This window comes from Ailuropoda melanoleuca, chromosome 8 (assembly GCF_002007445.2).
Source record: "Ailuropoda melanoleuca isolate Jingjing chromosome 8, ASM200744v2, whole genome shotgun sequence".
Taxonomy (NCBI): domain Eukaryota; kingdom Metazoa; phylum Chordata; class Mammalia; order Carnivora; family Ursidae; genus Ailuropoda; species Ailuropoda melanoleuca.
Window position 1 is genome coordinate 103,971,220 of NC_048225.1, and position 25,190 is coordinate 103,996,409.

At 51.5% G+C, this 25,190-nt stretch overlaps 1 long non-coding RNA gene across 3 annotated transcripts; it reads left to right on the top strand.

Annotated features, from left to right (window-relative positions):
• The first annotated feature begins 17,092 nt into the window (after positions 1 to 17,092).
• LOC105237159 lies at positions 17,093 to 20,174 on the top strand. Of its 3 annotated transcripts, XR_855718.3 has the most exons (4): positions 17,093 to 17,319; positions 18,681 to 18,739; positions 19,161 to 19,304; positions 19,615 to 20,174. It is a non-coding gene; the product is annotated as an uncharacterized LOC105237159 (long non-coding RNA). The 3 variants fall into 3 exon arrangements; XR_004627354.1 differs by lacking the exon at positions 18,681 to 18,739 and having other exon boundaries at positions 19,161 to 19,345; XR_855717.3 differs by lacking the exon at positions 18,681 to 18,739.
• The last annotated feature ends 5,016 nt before the right edge of the window (positions 20,175 to 25,190 follow it).

Here is a 25,190-nt window from a genome sequence, read left to right on the forward strand (position 1 = left end):
ATTCATTACTATTTCCTCAGAGCACCCAGCAGAAGACCTTACTTCTGGCAGACTTCCCATAAGTTCTCTGTGCACAGGACAGAATCCTCCCGTGTATCTCCCCCTGCCCCTCCCAGCCCCTGGCCTCTGGGTGGGGGTTCCCACCCGGGAGTTTTTAGGGCAGGGGTAAGTGACTGAGTTGTTCTCTGTACATTGATTGGGTGATTTTGGCTCTGTCTGACTTGTCCTTTTCATCTCACCTCCATGGGTTTAGGGAGAAGTGAATCGGTAAAAACTAATGAGTCCAGGTGACCCCCCTGGGATTGTAGCTTCATCAAGGGCCATTATATTCTTCAGTTCTGGAAACACAACGAACAGCAAAGGCAGAGGGCTGAACAGCAAGGCTAAAAAAGAATGAGGCAACCCAGTGCCTTTAGGGAAGCAGTCACTCTCAGGAGCTGACCCGACACTTGCAGGGCCCCGAGAGTGCATGCCTTTATACGTTTCGGCTCTAGGGGCTTCCCTGCCTCACCTTAGTGCCAGCCCAGTCCCAGCCTAGCTGCAGCCTAAAGCAAGCACCCTGGGCCCCAAGTCCGACTCTCAGGCCTTACAATGGACAGACAGAGAGAGGACTGAGGATTAATGGTTCTTCAGGCAGAGGTGGGCCTGGTCCATTTCCATGCCCTGAGGAGCTGTCCTGCACGATAAGAGGCTTGGGTGAAAGGAACACCGAGCCCCTGAGTCCCTGCCAGGAGCATGCCGGGTGTTGTCTCACTTAGTCCTTACGAGGCTCACGAGGCTGGGCTCCCAGCTAGGAGGAGGCCCCAGGTTCTCTGGTGGAAGGCCACTGGATTTGTTTGTTTGTTTGCTTTTTTCCTTTCTCCTCCCTCCATAACTCCCTTGCCTCTTGTGGGAAAGAGATCCCACAATCCCCAGGAGCCACTTGTCAAAGGGATTAAAATGTCCACCTTTGGAAATCTCATCTTTAGGCTTTATCCCTATTGTTCCTTCTGCCAGGAGTCACGTTTCTGCCCATTTAACCCTGAGGGGAGATGATGAACTGCATGTCACTGGGCACCTGCCTCTCTATGTAGGAACCCCGGGGCCTTTTGGTTCATAAAGTCTTTTCTGTGCTCTTTTTCTTCAGGCACTATAAACTCATCTCCTTTGCTGGGGGGTTCTTTTCTGTTCTGGAAGAAGAAAAATTATAAGGAGAGCAAAAAGAAAAGAGGAGGGAGAAGAGAGCTGAGGACATAATTCATGCCATGGCTCCCTGAACTGAGGGGGACCGATCTGCCTGAAGGCAGGACATGGGGAGATGGCCCCCGAGGTGCCATGCTCCTTAGAGGCCAGGACCCGTGGCAGAGAATCCAGGAGCTTGGGCCACTTCTGTGTATTTCTGCACAGGTAGCTCATGGTCCAAATTCCTTCACAGACCCCAGACCCCTGCCATGGCTGCGTGGGTCTCGCCCTGGATGCCTGGGACACAGAGAAGTGGAATTTTCAGCCTCCACGTGGGAGGACAGAAAGCTGAAGACTGGGCTCAGGCACCCAGCCCCTCTCCTTCCCTGCGCCGCTGCCATCTCAGGGATGGTCTCTGCACACACTGACTTGGGTTGCTGGAGTGGATGACTAATGCATGTCATTTTCAAGATGCTCTCTCTGCACAGGAAAGTACATTCAGACCCAGGTTTTAATTGTGCGTGATTTGAGCTGAGACGGCGTTGATTTATTTCCTTTGCTACCTCAGCAGTTCTTCATCACGGTGAAATTATCTGGAATGTATCTTTTTTTTTCTGTCTTAAGGACAAAGAGAAGAAGCTGATCTTGCTCCTTTCCCACTGATTGAGGTTTAGAACATTCTAGAGGCTGCCAGATGCTGTTTAGGGAGGGCTTCAGGTTGGAGACCCTGTGGTCTCCCACTACCTAGTCTCCCTGCCTCTTCCAGCTGCCAGATTTCCCAAAGGGAGGGCTTGATGTGTGGGACGTTTACCACCCAGACAGACTCTCGGGCAAATTCACCAATAGAGTGGATTTTTCAGGCAGGGCCGGCCCCAGTTTCCAGAATGAGAGATGCTTTCTTTCTTGGGCAATCTTTAGAGAAAAGGGGAACAACTTGACATCTACAAAGGGCTTCTTGGAGGAAAGGGACGGTGTTCATTAAAGAAGGATGGTTCAGGAGGGACTGAAGGCTCCCAACTGGAGTTTCGAAGCTCTTTGCTTTCTGACCGGTTGAGAGAGAGGGTCTATCATGTGCGTAGGGCCAGTTCGGTTATGATAACCCCCTAGAACAACGTGGTGGGATGGTTTCTTCTTCACTCAAACTCTCTTTGTGATGGGCATAAAAATAGCACACAGGCCTTCAGAGATTCTGCTTCCTCTTGGCCCAGAACTTTGCCCTCCTCGAGAATTCTCCTTTTCCGTGGATCTGCATTAGCCTGACTTATCAAGCCTCACTTACTCTAGTTTTTACTATAAAAGAAAAAGAATGTGTATTTTCCAAATGCAGAATTATAGTATCATTTCGAATATGCTCTTCAATCTCTATTTAAGTTCTAAATTGGAGGTTAAACTTCCTTCCCCACCGCTCCCTGTTGGAGAATCACTGAATCATTGCTCAAATACCCAGCACAGGAAGTCAGAAAAGCATTGACTATGCCACACTGGGACTATTCTAGGACACGTTTGCCTCTTGGCACTCTCCCCATCCCGTGAAATGAGCATCTTCTTTGGCCATTCTGGAACACAGTACGAAATTCAGGAAGGACCTGTTGCATGACTCTTATAGTATTAAAATATTATCAAGTGCTTGGCCCAGTCCTGGTGCCTAACAAGGTGTTCAGTAGGTGTTAGCCATTGTTCCTAAGGTCCCACACCCACATGTCCTGGAGTCCGCCTTTTTTAAGAAGCTCCAGCTGATGGAGATGCTTATGTTCTTTTTTTTTTTTTTTTTGAGAGAGATGCTTTATTTACTTTTTAATTTTTAAAAAAAAACCTCTTAGAGAAAGAGGGAGAGCCCAAGTGGGAGTGGACAGAGGAGAAGGAGAGAGAATCTTAGAAAGGCTCCACACACAGCACGGAGCCCGATGCAGGGCTCAATCCCATGACCCTGAGATCATGACCTGAGCTGAAATCAAGACTCAGACACCCAATGGACTGAGCCACCGGGGTGCCCCAAAGAGATGCTTCTAGTCTTAAGGTCCCCCGGGACAGCCCTCAACACCCTCTTATTCTGCAGAACTTCTGAATGGCTGCTGCTTGTCCAGATATCAGCCTCTTCAGGTATAGACAGAAGCCCAGCACGGTGCTATGCACGTAGAAGGGCCTCAGGGAATGTCTGCTGAGGGAGAGAGTGGAGGGTCCAGGCCCTCCCCTGGCAGCCCCTCTCCCCTGGTCAGGGGAGGCTGGGGCTGGACCACACAGCTCCTTGGGGAACAATTAAGTCTGATTGTGCTTTTTGTGTATAGAACCCTGACTTACCAGCACATGATCACGGCTTGACAATCGTTCTGGTCAGCGCATCTTTCTAGCATGGTTAGGGGTTTATGGGAGGCTAGTATCACTCTGCTGTTCACAACTTGTTTCTGACTTCTCCCTAGATTGCTTTGAATAGCTTTGGAGCTCAAACAGCTCTTCCTTCCAGTTGCCTTTGGTCATTTCCCAGCCATGGCCCCTGCAATCTCAGTCTTTATAGGGCAGTCAGTGTACGTTCCTTTCCCAGCCTGCTGTTCCATTCGCACTCCCAAGTGCTGTTTCTTAAACACTAAGCATATACTTACTATGTGACCCTGCACTCCCCTTCCTAGGCACGTGTCCCAGCAAAATGAAAACTTAACGTCTACATAAAATCTTGTACATAAATGCTCATAGTAGTTTTATTTGTAATAGCCCCAAACTGGAAACAGCCCAAGTGTTCTTCAGTGGATGAATGGTTAGACAAACTGTGGTACATCCATGCCATGGAATACGAGCCAGCGACAAAAAAAAAGGAACGAACTATTGATACGTGCAACAATCTGGATGGATCTCCAGGGCATTATGTTGAGTGAAAAAAGCCAATTTCAAAAGGTCACATACTGCAGGATTCCATTTATATGACATTCTCAAAGTGACAAAATTATACAGATGGAGAACAGATTAGAGCCAGAGTTTGGGGAGAAGGGCTGGTTAAAAAGGAGAAGCAGGGTATGGCGTTACTATAAAGGGATAGCAGGAGGGCTCTTTGTTCTATGTCTTGCTTATAGTGGTGGTTACACGAATCTACACCTGGGATGGAATTGCACAGAGCCACACGCATGCACACATATGAGTGCACGTGAAGCCTGTGTGGTCCCCATAAGGTCCATGGATTGTCCCAATGTCCATCTCCTGGTTTTTGTTTTCGTTTTACAAAAAAAGAAACTTCAGCTTTTGTTACCACCATTTGTTGGCCTCTGGTCTCCCTTTGATCTCGGGAGTGAGGCTCAGAATAGGTTTGGGAGGGCTAGATTCTCTTTGGCATTCTCCAATATTAGGAATATAGCTAAAATACTTTAGTTCTTCTAACCTACAATGAATCCATTTTCCCAGAATCATTATAATCTCATCTAGGAGCTCTACGTGTTTCCAGCCTATGCCTCCTCTTGGGGTATTGTATTCTAAGTGGATTATCTACCCTGTGAAGTAGGACTATAAACTTATTTTGTTTATTTGATTATCCTAAGCCTAATCAGCTTCACCTTCAAGTTTAAGGAGGATCCTGAATTCAATTACCATAGGACTTGGTTGTGCGGCTGCTTTATTTTGGGGCCAAGTCTCTGAACCCATGGTGGGCTCCTGGTGATCTGAGGCCCCACCCCGTAGTTGTCGTGACTACCCAGTGCTCTCTGCCCTCGGGGGCTTCCAGGGGAGGGGGTCTGAAAGAACCATTCTAAGACTTGATTCATTCAACCTCCCTCACTCCCTCCCCAGGAGCTCTGCCCTCTCTCCCCTCCTAAACCTCAGGAAGGGAGAGATGGCCTTGTCCTGCCTTGGTTGTACTTCTTCTCCCTACTGCTCTTCTAGGCCCACCCCCACCCACTTTTTGCGTCCTGATCTTCTGGGGCTTCCAGGATGGTAGACAATCAGCTGGGAGAGAATCTCACCCCCTTTCCTATCTCCTTGGAAACAGACTAGGCTTGCCTGGACAGAGCCCCTCCTTTTGTGGGTGAAGACCCCGAGACCCTGCGGTGGTTAATGGCCCAGCTCATCTACAGCCCACCATGGTACTTCACGCAGCCTCTCTTGGAGAATGAGTTCCGTACATTTATTTCTGGTTGGCAGTCCTGGTTTGCTAACCGGGGGAGTTTGGGTGGCAAGAGATGCAGGACTTCACCCGAGCAGCCCCGGCAGTAACTTAGAGCCAGAGCCGCTCTGTGCCCCCACCCACTATTTCCCCTGGGAGCAGATCTTCAAAAGGGGCTGATGGGCTGGGGAAAGGTCAGGAAGAGGAGATGCTTCTGGCTCTTCTGGGGGCTCCATTGCTTTTTGGTGCTCTAGCTTTTTGGAGCACCAGGTTTATGCTCTGAAGGATCAGCCCCTTCGAGGGCAGGAAGGCTGAGCATAGGAGGGTGTGGGCAGGTGGAGTGATGCTGGCAGACTGGACAGCAGCCATCAATTGGTTAAACAAACACCCTCCCCCCCCCCAAGCCATGCACACGTGCACACATGCACTAGCAGGGGATTTAAGCATACTTCTTCCTGACTTCCAATATGGTGAATGATGGAGGACACAAAGGTTAAGACCCATACGACCTGGTGTGAATCTCAATTCTGCCACTTCCTGGCCATGGGACCCAGCAAGTCTCGTAAATACTCCTAGACTCCATTTGTTCATCTCTAAGTAGGGGTAATGAATAGCACCTCTCTCACAGGAATGTCGTAAGTATTAGAAGAGAACATATGTAAAGTACCCAATCTAGTCCCTGGTACTTAGCGAGGGCTCAATAAATGTAAGTTATTTTGACAATGCTGATCATGATGATAGTGAATATGAATGTTTTTAAATCAGTCCATATTTGTGTCCCTCATGTTTCAGCTTAGACACCACTTCCTATAGAAAACCTTGCCTGGCCCCGCAAGAATGGAGGAAGGGCCCCTCCTCCGGCTCCTCTAGCAACCTAGACTTGTCTACCTTAATATTTTTACCTTGTCTCGTCAGTTTTGCCAACCAGACTGAGTCTGAGAGCAGTGTCCACACTTGGCTGATCTCTCGATCCCCAGGGTTTAGCACAATGCCTGGCGGATAGCAGGTGCTCAAGAAAGATCTGTTGAATGAAAGGATGAATGAAGAGATGGATGAGTGAATGCAAAGATGATACGAAAAGGTGGGACTCAGTGTGCCCTCTCCACACCGAGACTAGTCCTACCTCTGGGGCTTTGAGCATTCCATTTCTGCCTTTTGGAACGTCTATCCCTACCTTTCCATTTTTCTTGAACTTGCCCATCCTTCGAGCTTGACTCCCTGCCTCCTCTGTGAAGTCTTCCCTGATTACTCCAACCCCTGTGACCCCTCCTGGCTTGGAACTCACATGGGATTCTATGGCATTGATTTGACTATCGGTTACCTTTTTATATTTATGTCCTCTTGGCCCAAACGCTACATTCCTAGAAGGCAAGGATTTCACCCTCATCTCTCTATAGCCTCCGTGTAACTTCGTAAACCTCAGGAGCTCAATAAATGCGTGTGGCTGAGAGTCAGAGTTGCTGCGTGTGAGGCAGAGGGGCCAGGAGAGCCACCGGCAGGACTGCAGGGCTGGATGCCTGGTGGTGCTTCTCCTGCCCCCGTTCCCCAGGCCGCCTGCGGTAAGTGACTCATGTTCTTCAGCTGTACCCAAAAGCCAAAGTGCTTACTCAGAGGGTGGAAGGGAGAAAGTGCAAGCGGAGCTCTGGCCACAGTTGCGGTAAGCCGCCATTACTGCTCTTCCTTCTTCTGGACTCCCCCCTCCCCACACTACCATCTACTGAATTCACTCTGTGGGCCTGCACTTTACATCATCTTACTCTGACCTTTATGAGAACCCCGTAAGCCACGCATTGCTCCCCTTGTTTGAAAAAGGAGTAAACTGAGATTCAGACATATTAGGTAGCTTTTCCAAGGTCACACGGCTAGGAAATGGCAGAACCAGAACTCGAGGCCTGGTCTGTCTGATGCCAAGTCTGTACATATTACAATATAATTCTGGAAAAGGCATGAAAGTCTAGCCCTGCTCTGCCACCAGCTTGCCCTGTGACCTTCTCCTGCTTCCTTACCGTAAGGTGGTTGGGCTGGGTGGCCTTTGCCATCACTCCTGACTCTCATGCCAGAATTTTCTACCCGACTGTGAGCTCCTCAAGGGTAGAGTTGAGAAACCACTCCAGGCTCCCTCCCCAGCATCTCCCATTCTCCTTACATTGAGAAGCCCCTCAGTGCTTGTGGAATGACAGACTAGCTGAGCTGTGGGGTTCAGGGGGAAGAGGGTCCTGGTTGAGAGTGAGGGGTGTGATGGAGTTGCACCAGTGGAGGGCGGCCTGGCCTGGGCAGGAGAGACAAGGAGGAGGGCTTCTGTGGTCTGTCTCTGTCTGGGTTAAAGAACGTGGACAGGGGTGTCGCTTAGGCTGGCAGTTCTACCAAAGGGATTTCCGCCAAGTGGGTCTAGGTGAGCTTGTGGTTTGGGCGGCTGCGGAGAGAGGGTGGTCTTGACTCAGAGCTGTGGCTCCAGCTGGTTATCTGTGCTGAACCAGAGGAAACAGGATTCAGCACCTGAGTTACTATGACCTACGCCGCTCTCCACAGCTGTCTCTTCTCCTACAGCCAGGAAACTCAGCCTTCGGGACTCAGCTCTGTGACATGCTGCTGGATGCCCCCGGAGAAGCGATCCCTCTTCTCTGCGCTCCTGTGCGTGATTAATGAGAGGCCTTGTCTTGACATTTCTCACTGCAGAAGAGGCCATCTGAGGTCCTCAACACCGAACCAAACACTTGATGTGTTTGAGGCCCACCAGAGAGCAGTGGCTGTCAGAAAGTGCCAGTTCCTCCTGGCTCCCCTCCCCGAAGTCCAGTGGGAGGGTCCGTAGTGGTTACCAACTCCACCCCGGGGCGGCCCCTTACATTACCTCCCAGCCCCCTCCCTCATGGGCTCTTGCCCCCTTTCCCTCCCAGAATCATGCTGTTTCATCCATCACATACGTATCCATCACCTACATGCCATGGGCCCTGCCCGGGAGTGACAAGAAGGGGGCCCCAAAGCTGTCTAGAGTATCATTTTATAGAAGACACTATTCCCCACAAGGGAACAGCACCGCACACTCAAGGGCTAGTCCGGAAGCCATCCGTTATGGACCCTGAGGGCTGTGGGCCGGCAGAGTGATGATGGCTGGGCTGTCCCTGGGGGGGGATAACATGGAGCCCTGGGGTGATGACATTATCACCACCTTCTTTCTGCCAAACATCCTATCTGGCCCTGGTCCTCTTGGCACCAAGGAGAAGCTGGCGAGGGAGCCACATAAAGGGTCGGAGAGCGGGTTCCAGGTAGGCTCAGCCAGGAGGCAGCAAGGTGGGGGCAGGTCCTTGGTTCCCTCCGGAGGGGGCCGGGGAGCACTCCACTGGGGGGAGCACTCCGCTGAGGTGTTCCAACTTGGCAGCGAGCCAGCTTTGGTGTCCCCACCAACCTCCCCCAGTGTGTCTCCTGCCCTAACCGGGCCAGGGGGGAGTCACTTTGGAGGGTCTGTCACAGAGGACGTTGGCTCCTCAGCCCTTGAGACAGAGGCCCTGACACAGCAGACAGGCTCGGAGGGCCCAGGCAGGGGGGAGACATTGTTCCTTCGGCTACTTTATTTCTTTGGTTTGTGGCTGTTTGACAACAGCAGTAAAAACAGCTTATAAATTAGGTGTCCGGCCGTAACCTCAGACACAGCGGTGGTACAGGGAGTGGAAGAGCCCTCCTCCCTGTCTCCCTGCGCGCTCCCCAAGCCGGCCAGCACCCCATCTGCGCCGGCACCCGGGGCAGGCAGGGACAGCAGGCCTGGCGTCTCTGGCCTCCAGCGCTTTCCTGATCGAGGCCCGGCCCAGGGCTGCCGTCCGCTCCTCAGGGGGCTCTTCAAACACAGAGATGTTTATATCTTTTCGGTGCGGTCCAAATTACAAGCAGGAAACTGGAGCCTAGGGAACATAAACCAGGGGATACAAGGTAGGGATTTTTTTTTAAAGCTTGATTTAAATCAACCTCCAGAAGATCTCAAATGAGGCCAGCGGGGAGGAAGAGCTGCACGAAGGCAAGGAGGCCCGGCGGTCGGTTGAGTGTGACCCGGTGCGCGCGCGTCCTTCTGTTTCCTCCTCTGTGCGGTGGCTTCTCTCTCCCAGCTTTTTCCGAAGGCCATTATTGTCAGGGAGGACCCGCCAGAATGGAGGAGGCGTGCTGGTGCAGCTCTGTGGCTCGGCCGGGACAGGCCTGGCTTTCTCTGGCCCCAGGAGGTGGCTGGCCCAGCCCTCTGTGGAAGCACCTCCGTCTGCCCCTTGCTGGGGACGATCTTTGGTCTCTTGCCACTTCACCTTCCTGCTCCAGACCCCAAGGGAGCCTCAGGACCTGGGTCAGAGCCTGTGAGGTCTAAGCACCGCCCTCCCCCCCAGCAGTACTCATTGCCAACGGTATGTAGAGGGGCCTCAGGACTTACATACCGACCAGAGCTTAGCCTGAGAGTTAGCTCCCCAACACAGAACACAGCTGTTTGGACCCAGCACCCCCAGGGGGGCCTCTCTGCTCATTGCAACCACCCCCTGGCGTGGCCCTTCGAAGCTCCTGCAGCTGGCTCGGTCCTCCGAGTGTGTTTGCTTTCTATGCCTGTGTCAAGTCATTGTGTGTCTGTATCGTGCCCACATGAGCAGAGCTTGGAGAGCAGCGAGGAGGGCTGCTCCCCCTTCTCGATCGGGGATTCTGCTCTGGGAGCAGGCCTGGCCACAAGGATGCCAAGAGGCAGGGAGAGGACATGCGGGGCACCCCGGGAGAGGACGCCCAGGTGATGGGAGCGTGTGCAAATAAGTTGACATTGAGCTGCAGGTCGCAAGTCTTGTAGGAGCTGCCTTTTTTCAAGAATTTTAGTCTTTTATTTATTGTCTTATCTTGTCAGGCAGCTGTTCACATACCCCACCGTGGCCCAAGCCCGGAAGGTCTTACAGGGGCGAGTTCCTGGGCTGTATTAGACCAATGTTAGACCTGATGTATATTAGACCAATGAGCCACAAAGCAAAGTGCTGTCTTTTTTTGAAAAAGAAGACATTTGTGACCCACTGGAAACATCAAATGTTAAATCTAATAAGCTGTGTGATCTTAAGCAAGTCACTGAACCTCTCTGAGTTCAGAGCTTTCTATCTTGGGGTTAGGAAGGTGATCCTTGTGAAATTGCGGTGAGGATCAAGGGAGATAAGGGATGAGAAAGCTCTGAGAAGTTGAAGTGTTCAAGACTGTCACAACAACCGCTCTGATCAGCGGGTATAGACTGGTGAACACCAGGAGAAGCACGGGGCTCCAGAGGCCTCACTGAGTCTGTGTGCTTACCACCTGTACTTGCTGGCCAGGTCCTGTCTCTTCTCTGTCTGCGTGGTGTGTATGTTTCGGTCATTTAACACACATACATACACACACACACATGCACACACACGTACAGTTCTACGTGCTGCTGAGTGATTGTGGACACCCCAACCCCAGACACTTGGGGGACCCAGAATCCGTCTTTCCCCCACAGTGTGGGGCCCTGGACTAGGAGTAAAGGCTCTTGGGGTGACAGTCCACTCCTCACCATCCACAGTCCACACTCTAGGATCTAGGAGACACTTGGGTGACTCTGGATATAAATCTGGATCCATTTGGGGGAACTTCAGGGCCAGCAGTTCCCTTGGGGGGCCCAGGGTGACATTCTGGGACACTCTTTGGCTAGCCCTGCTCCAGTGTAGCTATTTCTAGGTGGGGAGAACCCCTCGGTGGGTAGTTGGGCCACCCCCCCCCCCAAGATAAGGGTCTGTGAGCCTCGGGAAATGTTTTTATGGACCATAAGTAACAGCTTCTATCTCATTGGGTGGGTTTACAACTAAAGAGCATTTCTAGTTTAGCAGAATGGGAATCAAAGGACCTTCTTTATTATCGAACTTTAGTTTCTGTTCTGGAGAAAATCTGGACACCACACATGTCCACACCAGACATTCAGGCCAACCCGTGTCCCCCTTCCCACCCCCAGGTCTTGGGCCATCTAGCACACAGGCCTAGCATAACTGTTCCAGCAACTCTGGGAGCTCCCCAGAGCAGGAACCCAGCAGCCCCCCCTTCCTTCGTACGTCAGTATATGACTCTGTACGTGGGGGCTTATTGCTTCTCGGCTTTTTGGCTAAGATCAAGTGTACGTGGGGGCTTATGGGTGGCTTTGACAAACGCAGAATACCTAGGATTTCTGTGGGGCTGGGCCCAAGATGAACCACACTTAGGAAAGTTCCAGTTTCCCCATGGGTCTAGAATCACAATGAGCTGCAGTGTGGCATGGCAGTGTGGGGCCCCTCTCTCCTTCCTTGTCTCTTGCCATCAGGGAGGGACAGTGTTGGGTTGGGTGCAAGCTATGAGTGCCAGGGGTGCGTGGGTGACCTGCGTCCCCATGGTAATGCCTCTCGGGATCTCGACTCTGATGCTACTGTGGCAGGAAGCAAAAAGCCTACCGCTAAAGCCTTCCTCCCTGCTGTCCCCAGTGCTGTATTTTTCCACCTACTCCTCTGGCTTTGGTATTGATTTAAATAGAGAAGGCAGGTGGGGGGGGTCGAGTGGGGAGAGGACCTGGGGAACAAGAGGCAGACTGAAACAGAGAAGGGAAGAGGAAGAGGAGAGAAAAGCAGGGTGGGCGGGCAGAGAGGCAGGGCAGGCAGGAAAGAAGGGGAGAGCTGCAAAGGAAGTTGAGCAGAGGATAGGGGAACCAGGGGCTAAAAAGGGAGGGAGCCAAGGGTGGGGAAGGGAACATAGCTTCCCTGGTGGTCAGCGAGACTCCTCCCAGGCCACCCCTCCCCAAGCCAACTGGAGGGATCCACCCTCCTGGGATTCATCTGGAGCCCAGCACCCCATCCCAGGGAGAAAGTGGCAGGGACCCTGTCCTGGCCACAAGCCCCTGTGGCTTTGTGGAATATGTGTGGGCGGAGCTGTGCCAGCTTCTGGCCCACCTGATGGGAAACCTCTCCCCTGCCCCCACAGCCCCACTGGTCCTAGTGCGTAAACTGTGTGCCTAATGATCGGGTCCATTTCTATTAGATGAAGGCCCTTTGCTTTCAGGGCTTTCCTCTGTCTGCTCCAAGGGGAGAGGTGACCTCTGAAAGGAGCCCTTCATTCCTGCCCCTGTTGGGGGTCCCTGGGTCCCTGTGTGGGGCCCAGCCATGCTGGATGCAAGCTCTTTGGGGGTAATCCCCGTACCCCGGGCTCTGTTGTCCCCCTTCCTTTCTGTCCTGGAGCTTTGGCTTAGAAACAGACTCACACACAGTGGTGTTTACGGGCACAGTTGGATTTGTCTGTGTTGCCATGACAACAGTGAGGGCTGCCCCTGTTCTCTCTCCACCCCATACTCTGCTCCTTTCACAGGCTAAAAACCTCTCTCTGTCTCTGTCTCTCCATCTTTCTCGATTTCCCTGCCCCCCCCATTATTCCTAATTTCCATGGGACTTAAATCTCCCTCCCCTGTCTCTCCCTCTGGAAGGAGTGAGGCTATGCCTATTTCTCCTTAGTCCTTCTAAGATTGTAGGTTCCTAAGAACTGGTCCCAACCACTGATGGGGGTAGTGTCTCCACATTATAACTGGGGGCAGAGGGGAGAAGGGCCCTGAGGTTTGTGGGAATGGTAGATTCTTAGGTCTCTGAGTATCCCTGCAATGCACCTCATCCCTGTCCCCGGGGCATCGGAAAGGAGCCCTCAGTCTCCTCTGTGCCCCCAAGACCTGTTGCCCCCTGATTTCCAGCTCGCGGTCAAGATTCGCCACCCCTTATGTGTTGCCTATTTCACTCCTTCTGACCTCAAGTGCCAGGATCGCCCCAGCATTTAAGTGGCCTCTGGGGTACTTATCTGCTCTTGCTTATGTCCTGCGTGCCCACAGCCACGTGCTGGGCTGTGAACTCGGGGCGCTTTAGTTACGGGCTTCCAGGGGCACCTTTCCCACCGTGTGCAGAGGGACCAGGAAAAGGCAGGAAGCAGTGTCATGACTAATAGATTTATCCATCATCCTGGGAACTTCTTGAGGGCAAGGCATGCGTCACCTCTCCCAGCTTGGAGCTCCCCAGGGGCGGGAGCTGGGTTCCCCCATGGAATGGGGAGCTCCTCAGAGCAGGAGTGTTTCTTAAGCAGGTGAGGTACTCAAGTCTTAGTCGTTTAATTGGTAAAATAACAGGCCTTTAGGGCTCGTCATCCGGGGTTTAATTCCTTATTTGGATAACTTCATAAAAATTGCGTCTGCATATAGACCCCACCTGGGTAGCACCTGTCTTGCTCACCACCAAGGTGCTGAGTCTAAAGAGGGAGACAGGCTGGGCGACCTCTGCCCTTGGGGATTTGGTGGAACGTGTGTGGGTTCTGCCAGACGCACATAGGGCATCCAGCAGGGGGCATTGGGGGAAGTGGCCACACCGTGTGAGGGCAGGGCTGGCACGAGCCTTTGTCAGCGGGGCTGCCGGAGAAGGACATTGCAGACTGAGGTAGCAGCCTTGGCAGAGACACGAGGCGGGAACCAGCTTCCGGGCCTGGGAGCTGCAGGTGGGCGCGAGGTGTGGCAGAGACGGTGAGGCCAACTCACCCTGGCGCTCAGGGACGTCATCCTTACCCCTCCTCTCCTGGACCCTCCCTTCCTGGAAGCCTCTTCAGCTGCTGGCCTGTGCGGGCCTTCAGGGCAGGGCAGGTAGACATGCTGGGCCCCATGCCACGCTGCCAGGCATCACCCTCCTTAGCCCTCGCCCTCAGGTTACCATGGGTCAGAACTCATCGTCACAAGTCCCAGCAACCAACTCTATCAGAAGCATAAATAAAATGTGAAATTATCGAAAGATAACGGGGTGATGTGCTTTCTCAGCTCAGGGTACAAATCAGGTCACGGATGTTTTTGATACTTAACGTTAATCCTTTAAGCATCCATCTGCCAGATTTAGTGAGAAGCCCAGGATCTCTTTCTCGATGTTCCTGTCTTCCTCCCCAATGCTTGCCCCTTGCACTTGTTAGGAAAGTCCTTGGGCTTGGGCAGTGGGAAAGGACCTGTGAGCAGATCACTGGAGGGCCTGAGCAGCCCATGCTTTTGTCCCTGCTAAGGAAACAATGGCCCACGTTGGGCTCACACGGTCCATTGGGCTTTCTGTTGCCGGTCAGACTCCTGCACCGCCCCACACAGGAGCGTTCCGGTCTCTGACTCTGACATACCGCAAATGAGTGTCTACTCGCAGGGTCAGCCACAGTCCCCAAAGATGGCCAGCTCCGTAGCTGGGTCTGGGAGAGTTTCCAGCCGTAGAACCAGCCACTCTGCCACCAAGATATTCTAGACTCCAGTATGAAGGCCAGATGGTGTAGACCAGTCCCGAACTGTGTGTGTATTACAGTTTCCTGCAGAGCTTGTCGGAGCACAGATGTGGGGCAGTGCCTTCAGAAATGCTGACTGAGCAGGTTTGGGATGGGGGGGCCTAATGATGTGCCTTTCTGACAAGCCCCCACAGAGTGCCGGGGCTGCAGTCCGGGGACCACAATGCAGAGCCTTGTCTAAATTCTCCTCGGTGTCCATTCCCGCCAGTGATGTTCAAGGTCACCATCTCAGTCCGTCAGGACTGACTGAATCTGAGCAAATAGGAGCTCAAACAAGGGGTTCCTTGGGCCCTCTGCGAAATGTCTATTCCTCACTGGCTACTTTGGACCCACCTTTACCTTTAGTTCTCAAAGTGGGGTTCCTGGACCGACAGCATAAACATCACCTGGGAACTTGTTAGAAATTCAACTTCTCGGGCCTCACCCCACACCTACTATACTTTGTTCTTTTATGGGATGGTCGGTCAGATGCGGCCACAAGAAGAGACACAGGAGGAGCTCAGGAAAACAAGTTTATCACACTCACAGATTCCAGAAACGGGAGGCACCCCATGCAGGACCATGTGGGGCCACCCCAGTGTTGTCAGGAGGCGGAGGAGCAGAAGAAAAGAGGGGAGCCTGGCCCGCAGCCTTTCTTGGGGTTTCTGAGGGAAAGGCAGAGCCGAGCAAACAGGTTATGATTGGCTAGTTCGACTAGTCTCGGTGGGCTCTCAGGGGCAGGGGTGGTCCCTGACGGCCAGGTTCCTCCCCCTGGGATGGTTAAGGCAGAGTATTGCCTCCCAGAGTGAGTGGGGTCAAGACGGTGGCTCAGGGTGAGTTTGCATATCAAAGGCATGCTCCCCTGAACTCTTGGCTATCTCTAGGAATTGCGTAGTCCTAGAAGGGGCAGTGTCTTTCCCCAACCAGAAAGGTTTTCTGTTTGTTTGTTTGTTTTTAAAGATTTTATTTACTTATTTGAGAGAGAGAGAGAGAGAGAGAGTGAGCAGGGGAAGGAGCAGAGGGAGAGGGACAAGCAGACTCTGTGCTGAGTGCATAGGCCAGCCGCCAGGCTCGATCCCACCACTGTGAGATCATGACTTCAGCCGAAATCAAGAGTTGGACGCTTCTCCCACTGAGCCACTCAGGCGCCCCGAGAAAGGTTTTAATGATGTCAAAGCATTATATACAGAAAGCAAAAAATATAAACAAAACACGCACTGACTCAGGAAGTCCAGCGAGGGGCTGGCTCAGCACTCTATTTTAACACCTCTCCAGGTGGTTCAGGCGCACAGGGAAGTGCAAGAACCATCGCTCTCTATAGACCAAGAGGTATTAGAAAGAAAGGCAGCCATTGTGGAGCCAGAGAATAGATCCCTTAGGTGTTTCCACAAGGGAGCCCCCTCCCCCAGCCTCTCCTTTTTTTTTTTTTTTTTAAAAGATTTTTATTTATTTATTTGACAGAGATAGAGACAGCCAGCGAGAGAGGGAACACAAGCAGGGGGAGTGGGAGAGGAAGAAGCAGGCTCACAGCAGAGGAGCCTGACGTGGGGCTCGATCCCACAACGCCGGGATCACGCCCTGAGCCGAAGGCAGACGCTTAACCGCTGTGCCACCCAGGCGCCCCTCCCCCAGCCTTTCCTAAGCAGGGACGGCTCACCCTACTCTCCTCAGGTGTCAGCCCTGTCAGGGACAGCTGCCTACGGGGTCTGGGGGCAGGAGCGCACCAGCCCGCCCTACCCCTCCCTGCTGTGTGTCTCTGGGCTCCTCTCCCCCTTCTTTGTGTCTCCTCAGCACACTGTGGAACAGAGCGGATGCTCTGGAAAGTTTCTTCAGGCCTGCCTCTGCTTGCTTCTCCTTATCACTCCTCCGCGTCCTCAGCTGCAGCCCAGAGATAATGCCCACCCCTGGGATCACAGGGAGGGGGAAACGGGTGATATGGGGGGAAGTGCCCAACATGTGGTCGGGGCCTGATAAATGTTTGCTGATTCTTAAATCACTCTTTTGTCCTCCGGTTTTGTTAAAACCTCTTCTTATTCCTTTATTTCTGCCATAGACTACGCTTTGGTCAGGCCTTGGGGGACTTCCCTTCTCTTTATAGAATTAGCGTCTTTATACCCCATCAGTAGTGGGGGGAGAGGAGCCCCCTGTATACTGCCACAAGGATCAGGTGATGGAGAGAAGAATGGGTCACACGGTATCAGCAGGCACCCAGCAGACGGAAGGCCTGGAGCGCACGACGGAGCCGGCCTGCTCCGGTCCTCTGCTCTGTGGCTTCCTGCTAAACCCAAATTCCCCTTCCTCTTTCTGGCCTCAACTAGCACCTTTGAACAGCAGCTCAGAGTATCTGAGCCCCAAGCCTCGAGCCCCGCCCCCGCCCTCCCTGCCAGGGTGCCTCTGCCAGCGGGTTGGTTATTTATATCCCTGAGCAGCTGCTGACAGACAGCTGGGAGCTGGGAGGCGGCTGACAGGGATGAGCTCGGCAGAGATGACAGGGTGGTAGGCGGTGCTGTCACTCTTTGCAGGACAGCTGGGCAGAGCCTCCTCCCCTTCACCCAGGAGGTGAGCCTTAGGCAGGGCTGGCGGGGGCACCTGGGGAGGGGCCCCTCGAAGGCAGCAAGGACTATGAACCGTGGGAGGGGGAGGCAACTGGGACTGGAGGACTGAAGAACTTTGTCCCTGTTGACCTTTCCCAGAGGGGAAGGATCAGCTCTGGCTTCATTCTCTGGGCACACGCCCTGGCACCTGCTGCTCGCATGCTGGATGACCTTGGGCATGTCACTTCCTTACGCTGGGTAAGGTGAGGCGGTTGGAGAAGATGCTCTCTGACTTCTCTTGGGCCCCGTTAGCGTAGAGGTTGCAGACATAAACCCAGGGCGGTGTGACCTTGGACAATATCCTTAACCACTTTGTGCCTCTCTTTCCCTTTCTGTGAAATGGCTTTTAATCCATCTACATCAAAAGCTTTCTGTAGGAATGCAATGTGTTAATTAATACCTGTGATGGCATGAGAGTGGTGTCTGGAACATGGTCATCTAGTCTAAACAGAACCTCAAGTCTATGGTTCTTTGGATCTGTCCCCTTGCTCTAAGAAGGTAACTATATTGGAAAATATTAAGAGAAAAGCGTGGGGTCCTTTATATATATAGTGCAGGGGGGAGGGGTGGTGTGGGTTCTTATACTTCGTGTCATCAAGTGATAACCTGGACTCTGGCAAACGTTTGGGCAAAGGCTATGTGGGTTCTGAGCCTGACCTTGTCTTCTGTGACCTCTGGGGACTGTGTTTGCTCAAAATAGCAAAAGGTCAAAAGGTTATTGTGCTCTTTTTCCAGCTTTGTCTGTCATTCTTCCTAGGTATCTTTGCCTCTCTCCAGCTCCTGTCTTCCTTCCAATCCCTTGCCGCCCTTCTACTTTAAAAACTAATACCTGGTCTTGGAGAGAACAGAATCCCAAGTGTGTAATTAAGTCCCTGGGCACAGCTGCGCCTACAGTACCAGCCTGGCTGTAGGGTGGGGCAGGGGCTGAACAGGAATGGGGGGGGGTGACCTTGGAGACCGAAGCCCATCAGTCCATGCACCCGCCTGAGCCTGGCTGCAGGCAGACAGGCACATGGGGTTTAGAGCAACACCCCTTCGGCCGCAGGGTCTGGAACCAGTGGCGTCTGGTGTGGGCAATGGCTCCTTCTCTCTCACTAACCTTGGCCCTCCCGGTTAGAAAGGGAGGGAGTCCTTTCCGCAACAGAGGAGGGGGAGAGAGCGAAGCAAAGGAAGCTGATGGGTTACCACGGCAACCAGCTGAACACAAACTCTTAGCTTCAGCTAACACTTGACTTGCACAACTACTTCCATAACCACAACTTAAAAGAAAACACACACACATATAACCCTGTGAAAGGAGAACAATTGTTGACGCATTCTTCTCTAATCATAGCAATTAGTTTCTAATGTTGGGGTCCAGAGGAGACTTGAGGTTGAGATGAATTTGTTCCCTCTTAGAGAAGCCCCGTGCCGTGCACTCTCTTCTTGGAAAATGGAGGCATTGGTTCCAACATCCTTACGTTGCCCAGGAGTCACTATGGAGGATTACGTCCCCAAATCCCTTAATCCTTTGCTGAGTCATGCCGGTTGTAGGCCTAAGTTAAGATTTCTGGTTTCAGAGAGTCTCCTGCCTTTGGCCAATGCCACAGCCGCGGGGAAGAAGGGACAGTCAAAAATGGTTAGTCATTCATTCAGCATTTCCTGATCGCCCACTATGTGCCAAATGCCAGGAAATAGAAGTGATAATAAACATAATAAAAATCTGGTCCCTGTCATCAAGGAGCTCATAACCCAGGCACAAATTACCTGTTACTACCGATAAGGGATCCACATTTGCAAATGAGTTTTATATATGCGCAAATGTGCTTTCAAGGTGACCCCCCTTGATGCATGCTTCCTTCAGGAGAGAGAGTGGGAGCTGGGAGGGACAGGGTGAGAGCTGGATCGAAGACCATGGTCCCTAACACCTCGAGGCCTTCCGCCTCCTCCAGCTTTGCTCAGTCCCTCTGCAGCCATCCGGGCCCCGGGAGGCTGCCAAGCTCCTTCCCTCTCCGGGCAAACCGCCTTCTCAACCACATAAAAGCTACCTCCTCGCGCAGGGAGTCAAGCTTGTGTCCTCCTGGAAGCGACATAGTGGCTGGAAGGGCCGCACTGGGAAGATGCCTTTCAAAGAGGCACACTGCCTGCACGTTTAACCTGCACTGCGTGGCGTCTCACATAACCACCAGTCTCACGTAACACGGGTGTGTTGCTGGGCCTCGGAGAGAGGTCCGTTGTGCGCAAGGTTTGGAGTGGATCCCGAGATCATCCTATAAACACTTTCAGTCCTGGGCCCCGACAAGCAGAAGAGCTGGGTGGCTGGGTGGAATCAGGCCCCGGCGGCCAGCTCCCTTTGCGCAGAGCTCTGCTCAGATGTCCCTTCCCTGCCTCTCTTTTCCAAACTGCATCGTCCCCAGCACTCTCCATCCCCTTCATCCTGGGTTTTCTTCTTGATGCTCCTCGCCACCTGATCTGATCTATGGTCTGTTTGTGTGCCATCTGTGTCCTCATTAGATCAGAAGCTCGCATCTAATTTGTTCACTGCTATATGCGCCGTACCTAGAATATCACCTGGCATACAGCAGGCACTCAATCTGTTTGTTGAGTGAGTGAATGAATGAAAAAAATGGAAGCTCAAGCAGATCTCCTTGCCTCCTGCTCTGCCCACTTTGGGGAAAACACCGAGGGCCACCAGGAGAAGGCATCTGAGGAAGCAGTCCGGGAGCATCCCCAGGGCAGTGAGCTGGCCGCCTCCCAGAGACCCGGGAAGCACAGAGGCCACGGCCAAGGCTGCGCACGACAGGGACAGGAGCTTCCCAGCAGCCCCTGCTCAGAGACAAGATCACATATGCAACGGTTTGGGATTTGGGGTTTGGCGCTGCTTCCCATTCCCCTCCCACCCGCACCCCGCATCATATCGGCGCAGGCCCTCCGGCTGCAGAGTGCCCAGTTCTCCCCCAGTCTCTGCTCCCATTCCCAGAGCCAGCTTCCTTCCACCCCACACTGACACTCCCAGAGCTCATCTGGAACCTTCTGATTTGCATCTCCAAAGAAATAAAATAAATTTCACTAAATGCTGTTTATTTTTCCTTCTGTTTGCCCCGAGGCGGGCCTAGTGTGGCTCTTGGGATCTGGAGTGGGAAATCAAGGTGATTTCCGTGGTTCGGGGAGCCAGGGACCTCAGGGGCCTTCATGATAAAAAAAAAAAAAAGGGAATTGCAAACTTCAGTTTGAAGCGGGGTTGGGGGAGCCGCAGGCGGAGGGAAGATAAAACTGCAACAAAACCTGCCTGACACAATTACAGCCACATTTGCATAACAGAGCCGGAGAGCTCTCTTAGGAGTGGTAATGAGATTCTCTGGTGATTAGGGACACTTTCCAAAAGTGGGGAGAGGAGACGGAAATGCAACCTTGAAGTGGAAAAAGAATGAACAGAGATGGATGGCTATAGCAGGTGGCGGGCCAGAAGGGACTCCAGACCAGGAAACTAAGGGACTCCAGGCCTCCCCCTGCCCGCAGGTAACGGTTTCCCACCCAGATCTTCTGTCTGCCCAGACCCAGGTGGGGGAGGTGTTGAAGACCCAAAAACCTGTTCTCTGGGAAAAGTTTCCCAAACGGAAGGGTAGAAACCCAGAGTCTGGACGAACACATCTGGGCGGTCAGGAACCATGAGGAGTCCTGTGGCGGGAGCTGGGGGAGCAAAGGGAGGGTGGGAGGAGAGATTAGAGCTCAGGGGTCCTTGAGCGTCATCTACGGGTCTTGGATTTTACTCCGAGTGAGAGAGGCCGTTGGAGGGCTGGAGAAGAGCAGTGACATGGCACGATTTTGCATAAAGACAATTCCTCTGCTGTTTAGCAGACTGGCCAGTGCAAGGCTAGAAGCAGGAAACGCAGCTTAGAGCACAGACGCGGTAGTCAGATGCTCTAGGTGGTAGCAACGGACTTGGTAGGAGGCGTCTTGGAGCCAACAGAATTGGTTGCTGGATTGGATGTAGAATACAAAACCAAGCGTTCAGGGATGTGGCCAGGGTTTCAGCGTGAGCAGCTGGAGCTACCCTTGACTCAGATGAGAAAGAATGCAGATAAAAGTCCAGATAAAGATAAGAGTTCTGTCTGGGAGATGTTAAGTTTGAGATGCTTGTTAGGTATCCACGTGGAGAGGTCGAGAAGAAAGCTGGAAACTGGAGGCTGGAGTTTAGAAGAGGTCTGGGCAGGGGCTACATATCTGCATACAGGCAGCACTTAGACTCAGGGGAATAGAGGAGATGCCTCGGGAGTGCTTACCAGGGGTGAGGAAAGGTCTGAGAATGAACCCGAAGCAGAACGGTGTAGAGGGTCTTTCTGGCAGACTGGTGGAATAGGAGAGGTAAACTGGGTAAACTGAGGCCTCGGTTTCAAGCATCCTATCCCCTCCACCCCCACTCCTGAAAAACTCTCAAGCCCAGTGTCACTGCAGGAAACAGAGACAGGACAGAGCTAACTGTGACCTGGACGAGTCCCTTCCCCCGCCCCAGGCCTCAGTGTGCTCCCCTGTAAAAGGAGGGGTCAATGCTTGGGCTCCAAGGGCCCTTCCAGCCACCTCCAGAAAGTCTAGGGCATTCAAGAAATAGAACTGACCTCAGGGAACTGTTGAGTTGGTACTTCGTTCCCTCATCTGGCTCTTGTTATCTACAATATAGAGTTGATCCTTATTATCTGTGGATTCTGTATTTGCAAATTCATTTAGTCATTAGAATTTGCTTGTAATACTAAAATCAGCGCTGGGGAGCTTGGGTGGTCATTCACAGAAAAAAACGTGCAGAATGGTGAGAAGTTTCAATTGCCCAAGGTGCTTGTTCCCGGGTGAGGTCAAAGGAGGAGCCCTCTGCCTTCTTGTCTCGGCTCTCAGACTGTACATAAGGGCCCGTTTCATGGTCTATTTAGTGCCACATTTTCCACACCTTTGTGCTTTTTGGTGGTGATTTCACTGTTTAAAATGGCCCCCAAGCGTAGCACTAAAATACTGTCTGGTGTTTCTAACCTCAAGAAGGCTGTGATGTGTCTTACGGAGAAAATATGTGTTTAGATAAGCCTCATTCAGGCGTGAGTTATAGTGCTGTTGGCTGTGAGTTTGATGTTAATGAATCAACAATATGTATTAAATTAGGTGTCTTTATGCAGAAACACACATAAAACGAGGTTCTGGATTGACTGATGGATGGATTGATGAAAACACTGCGACAGGGGCTCACAGGAACCTCACCCTGTATTTCCCTTAGGAGCAATGGTTCCGTATTTTCTAATTCAGTGTTTGCAGAGATTTGTAGACCATTCTACTGTGAATAAGGAGAATCGACTACATTTAGTTGTTTGTTAAGCCCTAGTATGCACACACGTGACATAGTTTCAGAACTGCTAACCCATACCCCTGTGAGAAGCCAATTTACTAACTGGAGTAGAGAACCTGTGGACAGTTCTTTTTGTCTGTAGAGTGTCCGGTCAAAACTGCTTTCCAAAATATCTTGGTTCTTTTCTTTCCCATCCCCTTCAATGTGGGTAATATGATTCATGTATAACATAGTTTGGTTTATCTCTTAGTGTGTATTCCATGGTAGGTTCCCCCGACATTCTGGTTTTTTTAAAAAATTTACGTAGAGTGAAATTCACTCTTGGTGAATTACAAGGTAAGAGGTCTTGACAAATGCAGAGTCATGTATCCACCACCACAGACATGATACAGAACAATTCCATTACTCCAGAAATTCCCTTGTCCTGCTCCTTTGCAGTTGGCCCCTCTCCCCATCTCTAACCCTGGCAACCACCAGTCTCCTTGTTGTCCCTGTAGTTGTGCCTTTTCCAGAATGCCTTACAAGAGCCATCGTGCAATGATAGCTATTTAGATCTGACTTCCTTCACATTGTAAGATGCATTAAGACTCATCCACATAGGGGCGCCTGGGTGGCTCAGTCATTAAGCATCTGCCTTCGGCTCAGCGCACGATCCCGGCATTCTGGGATCGAGCCCCACATCAGGCTCTGGGCGTGATCCCAGCGTTCTGGCATCGAGCCCCACATCAGGCTCCTCCGCTATGAGCCTGCTTCTTCCTCTTTCACTCCCCCTGCTTGTATTCCCTCTCTCACTGGCTGTCTCTATCTCTGTCAAATAAATAAAATCTTAAAAAAAAAAAAAAAGGCTCATCCACATGGTGTGTCAATCTGTAATTTGTTCCTGTCTACCGCTGAGGCTTACTCCACTCTGTGGAGGTACCACACTGGGATTATCCATTTGCTGGTTAAAGAACATGTGGGTTGCTCCGGCTTTTGGTGGTTTTCAATAAAGCTGCTATAAACACTCAGGAACGGGTTTTGGTGTGAACGTGAGTTTCTGTTGCTCTTAAGCAAAGAAAAGTGGGACTATAGGGGCCATATAGTAGACGTGTGTTTAACTGTATATGGAGCCGCCACACTGTTTCCCAAAGTGCCCGTTCCATCAGTAGTCTCACTGGCAGGGTGGGAGAGCTTCTGTTGTTCTACAATCTTCCCACCACTTGGTTTGGGCAGAGTTTTTAAAAAAAATTTTAGCCATTCTAATAGGTTCATAGTGGTATCTCATTGCGGTTTTAAGGTACCAGTTCCCTAATGACGAGTGGTGTCGAATCTTTTTCCACATGCTCTTTGCCATCTCTGTATCTTCTCTGGAGAACTGCCTGTTTTAATTTTTTGTCCATGTTCTTACTGGGGGTTTGTTTGATTATTATTGAATTTTGAGGGGTTTTTTATAGTGTAAGATACAAGTCCTTTGTCAAAAATGTGATGTGCAAATATTTTCTCCCCATCTGTGGCTTGTGTTTCTATTCTCTTAATGGTGTCACTTGCAGAACAAAAGTTTTGAATTTTAAAGAATATCTAATTTATCATTTTTTTCTTTAAGATATGATGGTTTTGGCATTATATCGAAAAACTCCTCACTGAATCAAGGTCACAAAGATTTTCTCCTACGCTTTCTTCTAGAAGTTTTACAGTTTTATGTTTTATGCAAAATGACCCATATGATACATTAACTAATTTTGAGTTAATTTTTGTATGAGGTGTGAAGTATAGGTTGCGATTCATTTTTTTGGCTATGTTTGTCCCATTGTTCTAGCTCCATTGTTGTGAAGACTAACCTTTGAGTAGTCTTTTTTAGTCCTTTGAGGAAAAAACTGAGTTTCCCAATGGGTTGAAACTGTCCAATTCTGACACCAATTCCAATGTTTGTTTTTTTTCAGCATCACCACGTAATTAACTCAATAATGACACTGTCCACCTGGAGATAGCATCAGATCCCACAAATTAAGGGCTCAGTCCCACAAGACTGCCCTACCCTCTCCCTGCATTGGCCAATCACAAGTCCAGATTGTTACCTGTGCATCTGACTGGCTATGAATCAGAGGTTCCCATGGCCCCTTCCTTTGGTTCCATTCATTTGCTGGGGCCGTTCATACAACTGGAAGTAATAGAACGTCACACAGGAAATTATAGAAAGTCTTTGGACTTTGCACAAGTCATTACGGTGGGGAAGGGTTGTTGAGCCAACTTCAGGCAGCCCTTCTAGGAAAGGGTGAGAGCCTAGCTGACTTCCAAGCACCCCCAGCAGGAACATGCACCTCTCTCCCGCGTTCTGGCTCCTCAGCATGGCATGGACGGGTGAGGCGGCTGCTGCAGCCTGAGCTGGAAGCCAGGTGGACTCACTGGCCCAGGGTGTGCGTCTAGCGGAAAGCTTGCATTGTCTGCCCTCGCAGGGAGCCCCACTGCTATAACAGCACCAAGGGGTCCCTGTGCTTTGACTGCTCCGTCTCTGGACTTCTAATGGAGATTGACAGAATCTAGCGTCCCAGGTAATTCTAGTGTCAGTTTCAGCAGCCTCCTGTACCTCATTAGACAAAAGCGGCGAGAAATGAGCAAAGAAGGCATGTCAGCCTCAGAGCAGAGGGGGCCTGTTAGAGCAGGCAGCTTTCAAGAGATGACAAGGTAGTGAGGAAATGATCTGGGCCTTCCCACCAGCCCCTCTAGGCTCTGGGTGGGAAACTGGGACATTTGCGAGGACGATCTGCAAAGCTGTTTAGTTTCAGCC